Raw genomic sequence first — 14,092 nt, 5'->3', positions numbered from 1 at the left:
CTATTTGGATTACTTGTAAATAACTATTTGGATTACTTGTAAATAACTATCTGGGTTACTTGTAAAGAACTATTTGGGTTACTTGTAAAGAACTATTTGGGTTACTTGTAAAGAACTATCTGGGTTACTTGTAAAGAACTATTTGGGTTACTTGTAAAGAACTATTTGGGTTACTTGTAAATAACTATCTGGGTTACTTGTAAAGAACTATTTGGGTTACTTGTAAATAACTATCTGGGTTACTTGTAAATAACTATCTGGGTTACTTGTAAAGTACTATTTGGGTTACTTGTAAATAACTATCTGGATTACTTGTAAAGAACTATCTGGGTTACTTGTAAATAACTATCTGGGTTACTTGTAAAGAACTATTTGGGTTACTTGTAAATAACTATCTGGGTTACTTGTAAAGTACTATTTGGGTTACTTGTAAATAACTATCTGGATTACTTGTAAAGAACTATCTGGGTTACTTGTAAATAACTATCTGGGTTACTTGTAAAGAACTATTTGGATTACTTGTAAATAACTATCTGGGTTACTTGTAAATAACTATCTGGGTTACTTGTAAAGAACTATTTGGGTTACTTGTAAATAACTATCTGGGTTACTTGTAAAGTACTATTTGGGTTACTTGTAAATAACTATCTGGATTACTTGTAAAGAACTATCTGGGTTACTTGTAAATAACTATTAGGGTTACTTGTAAAGAACTATTTGGGTTACTTGTAAATAACTATCTGGGTTACTTGTAAAGAACTATTTGGGTTACTTGTAAAGAACTATCTGGGTTACTTGTAAATAACTATCTGGGTTACTTGTAAAGAACTATTTGGGTTACTTGTAAATAACTATCTGGATTACTTGTAAAGAACTATCTAGGTTACTTGTAAATAACTATCTGGGTTACTTGTAAAGAACTATTTGGGTTACTTGTAAATAACTATCTGGGTTACTTGTAAAGAACTATTTGGGTTACTTGTAAAGAACTGTCTGGGTTACTTGTAAATAACTATCTGGGTTACTTGTAAAGAACTATTTGGGTTACTTGTAAATAACTATCTGGGTTACTTGTAAAGAACTATTTGGGTTACTTGTAAAGAACTTTGGATTACTTGTAAAGAACTATCTGGGTTACTTGTAAATAACTATCTGGGTTACTTGTAAAGAACTATTTGGGTTACTTGTAAAGAACTATTTGGGTTACTTGTAAAGAACTATCTGGGTTACTTGTAAAGAACTATCTGGGTTACTTGTAAATAACTATCTGGGTTACTTGTAAAGAACTATTTGGATTACTTGTAAAGAACTATTTGGGTTACTTGTAAAGAACTATTTGGGTTACTTGTAAAGAACTATCTGGGTTACTTGTAAAGAACTATTTGGATTACTTGTAAAGAACTATTTGGGTTACTTGTAAATAACTATTTGGGTTACTTGTAAATAACTATCTGGGTTACTTGTAAAGAACTATTTGGGTTACTTGTAAAGAACTATTTGGGTTACTTGTAAATAACTATCTGGGTTACTTGTAAAGAACTATTTGGGTTACTTGTAAAGAACTATTTGGGTTACTTGTAAAGAACTATCTGGATTACTTGTAAAGAACTATTTGGGTTACTTGTAAAGAACTATCTGGGTTACTTGTAAAGAACTATTTGGATTACTTGTAAAGAACTATTTGGGTTACTTGTAAATAACTATCTGGGTTACTTGTAAAGAACTATCTGGGTTACTTGTAAAGAACTATTTGGGTTACTTGTAAAGAACTATTTGGGTTACTTGTAAAGAACTATCTGGGTTACTTGTAAAGAACTATCTGGGTTACTTGTAAAGAACTATTTGGATTACTTGTAAAGAACTATTTGGATTACTTGTAAAGAACTATTTTGGTTACTTGTAAAGAACTATTTGGATTACTTGTAAAGAACTATTTGGGTTACTTGTAAAGAACTATCTGGGTTACTTGTAAAGAACTATCTGGGTTACTTGTAAATAACTATCTGGGTTACTTGTAAAGAACTATTTGGATTACTTGTAAAGAACTATTTGGGTTACTTGTAAATAACTATCTGGGTTACTTGTAAAGAACTATCTGGGTTACTTGTAAAGAACTATTTGGATTACTTGTAAAGAACTATTTGGGTTACTTGTAAATAACTATCTGGGTTACTTGTAAAGAACTATCTGGGTTACTTGTAAAGAACTATTTGGATTACTTGTAAAGAACTATTTGGGTTACTTGTAAAGAACTATCTGGGTTACTTGTAAATAACTATCTGGGTTACTTGTAAAGAACTATCTGGGTTACTTGTAAAGAAACTATTTGGATTACTTGTAAAGAACTATTTGGGTTACTTGTAAATAACTATCTGGGTTACTTGTAAAGAACTATCTGGGTTACTTGTAAAGAACTATTTGGATTACTTGTAAAGAACTATTTGGGTTACTTGTAAAGAACTATCTGGGTTACTTGTAAAGAACTATCTGGGTTACTTGTAAAGAAACTATTTGGATTACTTGTAAAGAACTATTTGGGTTACTTGTAAATAACTATCTGGGTTACTTGTAAAGAACTATCTGGGTTACTTGTAAAGAACTATTTGGATTACTTGTAAAGAACTATTTGGGTTACTTGTAAATAACTATCTGGGTTACTTGTAAAGAACTATCTGGGTTACTTGTAAAGAACTATTTGGATTACTTGTAAAGAACTATTTGGGTTACTTGTAAAGAACTATCTGGGTTACTTGTAAAGAACTATTTGGATTACTTGTAAATAACTATCTGGATTACTTGTAAATAACTATCTGGATTACTTGTAAAGAACTATTTGGATTACTTGTAAAGAACTATTTGGGTTACTTGTAAAGAACTATTTGGGTTACTTGTAAAGAACTATCTGGGTTACTTGTAAAGAACTATTTGGGTTACTTGTAAAGAACTATTTGGATTACTTGTAAATAACTATCTGGGTTACTTGTAAAGAACTATTTGGGTTACTTGTAAAGAACTATTTGGGTTACTTGTAAATAACTATTTGGGTTACTTGTAAATAACTATTTGGGTTAGTTGTAAATAACTATAGGGTTACTTGTAAAGAACTATTTGGGTTACTTGTAAAGAACTTTGGGTTACTTGTAAATAACTATTTGGATTACTTGTAAAGAACTATTTGGATTACTTGTAAAGAACTATTTGGGTTACTTGTAAAGAACTATCTGGGTTACTTGTAAAGAACTATCTGGGTTACTTGTAAATAACTATCTGGGTTACTTGTAAAGAACTATTTGGATTACTTGTAAAGAACTATTTGGGTTACTTGTAAATAACTATTTGGGTTACTTGTAAAGAACTATCTGGGTTACTTGTAAAGAACTATTTGGATTACTTGTAAAGAACTATTTGGGTTACTTGTAAATAACTATCTGGGTTACTTGTAAAGAACTATCTGGGTTACTTGTAAAGAACTATTTGGATTACTTGTAAAGAACTATTTGGGTTACTTGTAAATAACTATCTGGGTTACTTGTAAAGAACTATCTGGGTTACTTGTAAATAACTATCTGGATTACTTGTAAAGAACTATTTGGGTTACTTGTAAATAACTATCTTCTGTTAAAAGAACTATCTGGGTTACTTGTAAAGAACTATTTGGATTACTTGTAAAGAACTATTTGGATTACTTGTAAAGAACTATTTGGATTACTTGTAAAGAACTATTTGGATTACTTGTAAAGAACTATTTGGGTTACTTGTAAAGAACTATCTGGGTTACTTGTAAAGAACTATCTGGGTTACTTGTAAAGAACTATTTGGATTACTTGTAAAGAACTATTTGGGTTACTTGTAAATAACTATCTGGGTTACTTGTAAAGAACTATTTGGGTTACTTGTAAAGAACTATCTGGGTTACTTGTAAAGAACTATTTGGATTACTTGTAAAGAACTATTTGGGTTACTTGTAAATAACTATCTGGGTTACTTGTAAATAACTATTTGGGTTACTTGTAAATAACTATTTGGGTTACTTGTAAAGAACTATCTGGGTTACTTGTAAAGAACTATCTGGGTTACTTGTAAAGAACTATTTGGGTTACTTGTAAAGAACTATTTGGATTACTTGTAAAGAACTATTTGGGTTACTTGTAAAGAACTATTTGGATTACTTGTAAAGAACTATTTGGGTTACTTGTAAATAACTATCTGGGTTACTTGTAAAGAACTATTTGGATTACTTGTAAAGAACTATCTGGGTTACTTGTAAAGAACTATTTGGATTACTTGTAAAGAACTATCTGGGTTACTTGTAAAGAACTATTTGGGTTACTTGTAAAGAACTATTTGGGTTACTTGTAAATAACTATCTGGGTTACTTGTAAATAACTATCTGGGTTACTTGTAAAGAACTATCTGGGTTACTTGTAAAGAACTATCTGGGTTACTTGTAAAGAACTATTTGGATTACTTGTAAAGAACTATTTGGATTACTTGTAAAGAACTATTTGGGTTACTTGTAAAGAACTATCTGGGTTACTTGTAAAGAACTATCTGGGTTACTTGTAAAGAACTATTTGGATTACTTGTAAAGAACTATTTGGATTACTTGTAAAGAACTATCTGGGTTACTTGTAAAGAACTATTTGGATTACTTGTAAAGAACTATTTGGATTACTTGTAAAGAACTATTTGGGTTACTTGTAAAGAACTATCTGGGTTACTTGTAAAGAACTATCTGGGTTACTTGTAAAGAACTATTTGGATTACTTGTAAAGAACTATTTGGATTACTTGTAAAGAACTATTTGGGTTACTTGTAAAGAACTATCTGGGTTACTTGTAAAGAACTATTTGGATTACTTGTAAAGAACTATTTGGGTTACTTGTAAAGAACTATTTGGATTACTTGTAAAGAACTATTTGGGTTACTTGTAAAGAACTATTTGGGTTACTTGTAAATAACTATTTGGATTACTTGTAAAGAACTATTTGGGTTACTTGTAAAGAACTATTTGGGTTACTTGTAAATAACTATCTGGTTTACTTGTAAAGAACTATCTAGGTTACTTGTAAATAACTATTTGGGTTACTTGTAAATAACTATCTGGGTTACTTGTAAAGAACTATTTGGGTTACTTGTAAAGAACTATCTGGGTTACTTGTAAAGAACTATTTGGGTTACTTGTAAAGAACTATTTGGGTTACTTGTAAATAACTATCTGGATTACTTGTAAATAACTATCTGGATTACTTGTAAATAACTATCTGGGTTACTTGTAAAGAACTATTTGGGTTACTTGTAAAGAACTATTTGGGTTACTTGTAAAGAACTATTTGGGTTACTTGTAAATAACTATCTGGATTACTTGTAAATAACTATTTGGGTTACTTGTAAAGAACTATTTGGGTTACTTGTAAAGAACTATTTGGATTACTTGTAAATAACTATCTGGGTTACTTGTAAAGAACTATTTGGGTTACTTGTAAATAACTATCTGGGTTACTTGTAAATAACTATTTGGATTACTTGTAAATAACTATTTGGGTTACTTGTAAAGAACTATTTGGATTACTTGTAAAGAACTATCTGGGTTACTTGTAAAGAACTATTTGGGTTACTTGTAAATAACTATCTGGATTACTTGTAAATAACTATCTGGGTTACTTGTACGAGGTTGGAAAGTTGTTGTCCACAGGTGCATAAGGACCAGACCGTCTTGCCCCTTGTTTCCCTTCCTAATCATTGTATAAAAACTTGCATGGAAGCAGGCAGAGCTTAGTGAGCTGGGTTGGACTTGCATCCAGACGGGATTGATTATTAATTGTCTTATGAGCTCTCATAATTGTGCACAATGCATGAATAAACCTGATTAAGTGGTTTTACCTGAACAGTGCTTGGAAATAGGTTTTTTCCACGACACAGATTAAACTGGGATTTTCCAGTCATCCTGGCTTAATGAAGTCCTAATTTGGTTTCACAAAATTGGTAACATATAAGTTACCATGGATAAATATCCTGTGCAGCTGGCCTGCTCCAGACCAGGCTAATAGCCTTACTTAGCTAATCATGGAGCCTTATCTGTTCAGTCAGCAGTCATACCGATCAGGAACCAAGGAGTTTTGTCCGTGATTCTTTTTTCTTATCTGTCTGTTTTGGTCTTTTTTTTTTTTTTATCACCCGGCATTAAAATACCAATTTATTTTGGCATTCAGACAAGTACTATTATTATTTTAACATTACATTATAATACAGAAACTGCTATTGTTAAATACTGCTTTACGGACCCTGTTGCTTTATTGTGTTTCTGAGGACTGATGTTCTCGTTTGACAGAACGGCCTTTAACAGACCATTGCAGTGTATTGTGCATTGCATTAAGGTGTTCTAGAGCTGTGCTCAGTTCTACCACGTCTGTGGAACTGATCCAAAGATGAAGAGGTAACATCTCACAAGCCGACAGGGAGCCACACTAACAGATAAAGCCACTCTTTTATTATGAACAGCCCCCAACTGAGAACAATGACATTTAAATTATTGGAAAACTTCAGGTTTGATTTAATTTTTCTGCACAACATATATTTATTTTGTTAAGTCAAAAACTGAATTTGGTCAAAGGTCAGTTTAAAAAGGTGGGTAAAGAGATGAGATCAAAAAACTAATTTCTTGACAGTGTCTGAAAAAACAACTGATACCCAGAAAACAGCGTCTAGAAATAAGTTAGACGGATAAAACCTTTGTGGGTTCACAAGTACAAAATCAGTCATTCATGAATTGGGAACATGTATTAAAGCAATCAAAGATGATGCCTGCTGAAACATTCCACAAGAGGGCAGCACAAGAAAACAAATCATTACCTTTATACTTAATAAACTGTAATTTTGAATCTCAAATCCTTTTTATTTAATACCATCAATCCTGGTGTTACATTCTTCAGATTCTCTAGATTCTTCCAAAATCTTGCATGAAATTATGTAGTTACCTATTTAAAATTCCAAAATTACAATAATTCAACACAGTTTTGTAAATGTCACATGAAACTTACAGTTCTTTTAACTTTTTAAGCACATTTATATTAATGTTGGTAACAATAATTGGAAAACTACAAAGTATGTAGTTTGATTGCAACTACATACTTAATAAAATAAAATAAAAATAATCAAATATTCAAATTTTAACATGTATTTTCTTAGCAGTAAAGATTTTTATATACTTTTACTCAGTTAGTCCAGTGCTTTTACACCTCGGAAGCATTTTCTGCAACTTCATTTTATTGTGATACCAAAACTGTTTCACTTAAATTAAGCATTATGTTTCCTGAGTTATAATCAATGACATGAGGCAGTGACATTTATAATGTATACATGTTCTATTAGGTCTCATGTCAATCTGGTCTCCTCTCTCTCCTAAAATAAGCGCACCCTCCCCACCCCTTGATCCCTTTTGGGAACAAACCAAAGCGATAAAAATTGGAATCTATAATCATCACCACTGCTTAAGGGGGAGCAGAGAGGGCTATGATGGTGGCAGGGCTTTTCAGGAGGGTATTAAGACTCCTCTTAATACCCTCCTGCATGATGCATGTTCCTCTCCCACCACAGATGATTAGTAATGAGCAATTAATATATGTTATGTACAAAATAATTAGGAAATAATTGGATGTGGAATTAAAATTTAGAATATTTAAATATGAATAACTGCAAAACAAGAAAAACAAATGGACACAAGATTATTTGAGGGTTAAAGTGGCATATGATAACAAAAACAGACCAAGAGTACTGATGTTTTTCTGGTATGCAGGCAGGTGCAAGCGGTAGGCCATTGTAGCAAGAATACGAGATCTGCAGGCTTCTGTGGTGCTTTGAAATAGGTCATGTTCGCATCAGGGACGTCTGCATAATTTTTCTGACTTCTCTGCAGCTGAAATGGTTCAGGCCAGTGGCCCATGGCTGTATGTGGGGGATGGGAAAGAAGAGACCTCTGCATTAAGATTTATCAAAATCAGAGATACCAAGACAGAAACATAGGAGTCAACTGGAGGCTTTAGCTAAAAAGGTAAACTGCTGTGTTATTTTTTTATATATACATTTTTCTTTCTGAATCTTACAAACAATTCAGGATAACTTTTAAAGTCTGTTCGCTCACGACTCACCTTAAAGGGCCAGTTTAACCATCACCTGGCAGTTGATACATAAACCACAGACAAGTTGGAGTGAATTGCTGTATCCAACCAGCCATTGTTGATTCACTAGTCTTGTTTTTTTAATGTCAGTCAAGCACAGCTCATTTTCATGAGAAACACATGTTGCCATTTCCATGAAAAAAAGACCCCTATCTACAAGCTGTCATCTGCACAGCAGTCAGTGTGAAAAGTCTACAGTTGGGTGGCCCAGTCCAGTTCTCAGCGCTATCATCTTGTAACTTTACACACTTGGATCAAACGACTGACTCAGTAGCAATGTTCTGCAGAGCTGAGTTATTGCTAAAGAGGGAAGTAAAATTTTATTTACAACTAAATAAAAGTTAGTTGTTATGGCAGTCCAGAATATAGGCTGGACTGCCAGCCTATATTTTTTTACTAGTATTTTTTGCAAGGGGTGCACCAATTTATTGGCCAGCAATTTATTGGTGCCGATTTCCTTGATTTTAGGAGATTGTGATTGACCAATCAATCAATCAATCAAATTTTATTTGTACAGCACATTTCAGCAGCAAGGCATTTCATAGTGCTTTACATCATAAACACAAAAACACAAAGTCATGCAACATAGAATAAACAATACATTGTTACATATTTTGTTTCAAATACAATTCGATAATTGCATGTGAAGTCAATCTTGTCCACCGATCTTGTCAACCTCAGCAAAGGTCTAAAAATCAACCACTGTCCTCTCTCTAACATTTTTTTTTTTTTTTTGCTCTTATCATGTCAACCTTCTTCATTTTAGCCTTCCTGTAGCACTCTGAAAACTGTGAGATCTTCTTGTCTTAATTTCCTGGAATCAGCTCTTTGAAGAGCTGAACAAAACTATCATCATCAAATATTTAGTAGAAGTTCATACTTCACCCTATCATTGCTGTTATTCAGAATGCATCATTTAATAAATAATTTTCGACACAAACAGTAAGTGTCTTTTCACTACATGTGCATTGAAAATGATTTCCAACAAGATACTCTGGCTTGTGGGTGTTTGTTTCTTAATAAAAAATAGATTAAACACTAGTTTGACATTTGACAACAATTTATGAAGTTAAAGTTGTTTCACAATTATTCAATAAAAAAAATATTGTAAAAACTTTTCAAATTGGAATAAATTCTTTTGTTTCAAATAAACACTTATGTCAATTTAAAAAAGAAAATAAAAACTGAGGTCAAGACCTTTTGAATTGTAATGATTTTTTTTAAAAGACAGATATGTTTAGTTAAAAAAAACTATTTTTTAAACTAAAATCACTATTTTTTCTCTCATGAAGTAGCAGCAGGCCCTGCAGTTCTGAGGTGGGAGCGAGTCGGTCATCCACGTTAGTCAGCACGAAGGGAAAAAATCTATTTGCATGTTTAAGATTAAGGGCTAACCTTACAGTTATGGAGTTTAATAAGTTTAGCTAAAGTTAACTTAGTTAAAGTTATTAGCTGAGCTAATAGCTAATAACTATTAGCTGTTAATAATTGTTATTAACTATAACTAGCCTTAGTGTAAAGCTAATGCTGCCTTACACCAAGGCAGCATTAGCTGAATTACTGATAGGTAATGTTGTAAAAAACATCATGTATTCTAAACCCAATAGACCAAAAACGTGCAAACACACGAGCAGCAAATCAGCCAACACAAAGCAATCAGACTTTACGTTTTTTATTCTTTTTTAGCGCTAAAAAAGAAATGCTTACCATCACAGAGTAGAAGTGAAAACCAGGGGCCCCGAGTCTATACAGCATGTAATTAAAAACAGGAAGATTCGTTGATTTTTGATCTAAGAACATGCCCAGTGGTCATCCCATCATAAACACAAAATAGAAGTTTAGGTGACATGTGTCACCTAAACTTATATTTTCTTGGAGATGGGAGTGAGGAGATGATTCTGTTTCTGTATCTGTTACAAATACAAAGGCCTTTGTGTGAAACTACAGTTAGGGCCAGAAATATTTGGACAGTGACACAGGTTTTGTTATTTTAGCTGTTGACAAAAATATGTTCAGAAATACAATTTATATAATATGGGCTGAAAGTGCACACTCCCAGCTGCAATATGAGAGTTTCCACATCCAAATCGGAGAAAGGGTTTAGGAATCATAGCTCTGTAATGCAGAGCCTCCTCTTTTTCAAGGGACCAAAAGTAATTGGACAATGGACTCCAAAGGCTGCAAGTAACTCAAAGCCCTTTCCCTTGTTAACCTGTAATCAAGTAAGTAGTTAAAAGGTCTGGGGTTGTTTCCAGGTGTGTGTTTTGCATTTGGAAGCTGTTGCTGTGACCAGACAACATGCGATCAAAGGAGCTCTCAATTGAGGTGAAGCAGAACATCCTGAGGCTGAAAAAAAGGAAAAAATCCATCAGAGAGATAGCAGACATGCTTGGAGTAGCAAAATCAACAGTCGGGTACATTCTGTGGAAAAAGGAATTGACTGGTGAGCTTGGGAACTCAAAAAGGCCTGGGCGACCACGGAAGACAACGGTGGTGGATGATCGCCGCATACTTTCTTTGGTGAAGAGAACCCGTTCACAACATCAACTGAGGTCCAGAACACTCTCAGGGAAGTAGGTGTATCTGTCTCTAAGTCAACAGTAAAGAGAAGACTCCATGAAAGCAAATACAAAGGGTTCACATGTAGATGCAAACCATTCATCAATTCCAAAAATAGACAGGCCAGAGTTAAATTTGCCCAAAAACACCTCAAGAAGCCAGCCCAGTTCTGGAAAAGTATTCTATGGACAGATGAGACAAAGATCAACCTGTACCAGAATGATGGGAAGAAAAAAGTTTGGAGAAGAAAGGGAACGGCACATGATCCAAGGCACACCACATCCTCTGTAAAACATGGTGGAGGCAACGTGATGGCATGGGCATGCATGGCTTTCAATGGCACTGGGTCACTTGTGTTTATTGATGACATAACAGCAGACAAGAGTAGCCGGATGATTCTGAAGTGTACCGGGATATACTGTCAGCCCAGATTCAGCCAAATGCTGCAAAGTTGATCGGACGGCGCTTCACAGTACAGATGGATAATGACCCCAAGCATACAGCCAAAGCTACCCAGGAGTTCATGAGAGCAAAAAGGTGGAATATTCTGCAGTGGCCAAGTCAATCACCAGATCTTAACCCAATTGAGCATGCATTTCACTTGCTCAAATCCAGACTTCAGACGGAAAGACCCACTAACAAGCAAGACCTGAAGGCTGCGGCTGTAAAGGCCTGGCAAAGCATTAAGAAGGAGGAAACCCAGCGTTTGGTGATGTCCATGGGTTCCAGACTTAAGGCAGTGATTGCCTCCAAAGGATTCGCAACAAAATATTGAGAAAAAACTTTTTTGTTTGGGTTATGTTTATATGTCCAATTACTTTTGAGCTCCTAAAATGTGGAGTGTTTGTAAATAAATGTGTACAATTCCTACATTTTCTATCATATTTTTGTTCAACCCTTTAAATTAAACGTTACAATCTGCACTTGAATTCTGTTGTAGAGGTTTCATTTCAAATCCAATGCGGTGGCATGCAGAGCCCAACTCACGAAAATTGTGTTACTGTCCAAATATTTCTGGCCCTAACTGTATGAGAGTGTAATGTGTGTAGAAGCATATGTGTGTATTTGACCTTGGTAAGCGCCTCAACAACTCCCCCTTTTGGTCTCAAAGAGACCACACAAATTAAGAGGGCTCTCCATCCTGAGTAGACATTGCCCCTATCTGGAAACATCCCCCGAGGCTCATTACCGATGTTGACCCGTCTTCAAACTTTGCTGTTGTCTTTTATGTCATTTCATATCCATTTGTTGGGGGCAAAACAGATTGGGCACCCCACGCCTCCGAAGGCGGCAGATCGACATCACAATGTCCCTCTTACAGGCTAAACAAAAACTTTCAACAAAATAAGACGTTAAAGGACGTTTAATTGTTAGAAGAAAATGTGAGGATTAATGAACTAATAATTGGTGAATGTTAATAAACTGTGACATTAATAAAATGTTAAAAATGAGTAATGGTTATATAAATGTTGAAACAATCTTTGAAATTGCAGATAACATTTAAAAATCTATTAGTAAAATGTTAAGGAGTAATAAAATGTAAAGTGATCAAAATGTTAAGGTAATACTGTAAATCTCAATAAAATATAAGCTGAATAATAGTTACTAAAATGCAAAATGCCTAAAGTGTTAGGTAATAGATTTAATAAACCAAAAGTTAATAAGATAAACTGTAATATGAATACATGTTAGACAATACTTAAAAATAGAAAATGCAAACAAAGACATGTGAAGATCCCAGGCTTTAGTGTGGTGTTTCAGCTGTAAATTGGTACATCAATCACGGAAGGCGCCCACAGCCTCACATCCCAGCACACCCAGAAAGGATTAGACTTTATTCACTAAACTCTAGAAAGTTGAAGTTCCACGGTCATTTTACGTTTCCGGGAAACCATTTGATAAGCAGGAGTTTTAACATCACTCCAGCGCCCCTTCTCTATGGTTGAAGTAATGGACCACACGGCCAAGAACCTCAGACAAGGAACAGAGCAGCAACCACAGGTGATCAGGAGAGCAAAGAAGGTTGCTGGAGAGACGAGTACAGAGATGATGATGTCCCTGTACTTTCTGAACATGTTTGCAAACCACTGCTCCAGGGGGTTGGACTCCCCGGACTGCTCCTGCATGGTTTTACTCAGGGCCTTGAGTCCTTCCAGCGCCTTGGTCACCGTTCCATCAGGCACTGTGTGATTTGGTACAAAGACACAACAGAGATTTCCAAAAATAGCACAAACCCCCAACCCTTTTTCTGCTAGTAGCATGTCCAGTGCTATCCTGTTTTGAAGAGTCATCAACGAGGTGGGGGCTAACTGTTCTAATAAACCTTCAATTGCATCTCTAGTTAAATTAGTTAACCTCAGCACATTATAATGAATATAATTGATTCTGTCTACATTTTCGTTGGGTGTTATCCATAGGAAAATACTTTCAAAACCTGCAGCAACCTGGTCCACCAGTTTGTATTGATCTGGAACCTCCCGGGGAACACTGATGCTGTCAATATAAGTGGATGAATTTGTGGTAAAATCAAATGCGCTGTGCTTTGTTCGTGAGGAGATGCTGTCAATCAGGGGTTGTTGTTCTCCTACCATTATGACATGGGCTCTAAATCTGACCATAGCGCAAACGCCTTTCATGTATGTCTCTATTCTCACAAATAGTTTATGTCCCCCGCACAGATAAAATATCCCATCTCTAGCCCGTGTACCTAGTAAGTGTCCTGGGAGGGTCATGTTACACCAACTTCCATCAATCTGGCCCACACTGTGATTACCTGTTGTAAAATTGAAACAGACATAACTGTCTTTAACTGGAAGAGCAGGCACCATTCGGGTTTTGTTGTTAATTGCAGGAAATAATGCTGTTAAGGTTTCACATCCGGAGGGCTGTTTAAATTTAGTCATATTGAATATGCAGTTAAAACCCCAAACATCAGATCGAATCAAAGGAGTGGGCTCAGTATACATTCTAGGTCGTCCAGCTGCACAGGCCACACAATTAGACATTTGGTATTGTCGCACTGTTGCAGTTTACCAGTTTAATCACAAATTGGTTCCTGTATAACCAGTTGCTAATATGATCACATCAGCAGGAGTCAATTTAGAATAGTCAAAAGTAAGCACACCCCCAGTCTTTTTATCTAAAAAGCCAGTCTCAATTTCAGGGTCATTGTTTGGTTGTGTCAGGAGGTTAATTTGAATCACTTTTAGGGGGTCTTCCCCGCTTGCCTCAACTCCGAGCACAATGCGCATTCTGCCATCATGTAGTGATAAAAGGAGTGGATTCTCTGTGGGTGTTCTGGGACCTGGAAAGCTTTGTCCGGTGATGAGCTCAAATGGTGTCAGTCCCGTCCTTGA

The sequence above is a fragment of the Poeciliopsis prolifica genome, unplaced genomic scaffold, assembly GCF_027474105.1.
Source record: "Poeciliopsis prolifica strain line A6 unplaced genomic scaffold, Auburn_PproV2 SCAFFOLD132, whole genome shotgun sequence".
Classification (NCBI taxonomy): domain Eukaryota; kingdom Metazoa; phylum Chordata; class Actinopteri; order Cyprinodontiformes; family Poeciliidae; genus Poeciliopsis; species Poeciliopsis prolifica.
The sequence above is the reverse complement of the archived record's forward strand: the minus strand, read 5'-3'. Positions refer to the sequence as shown.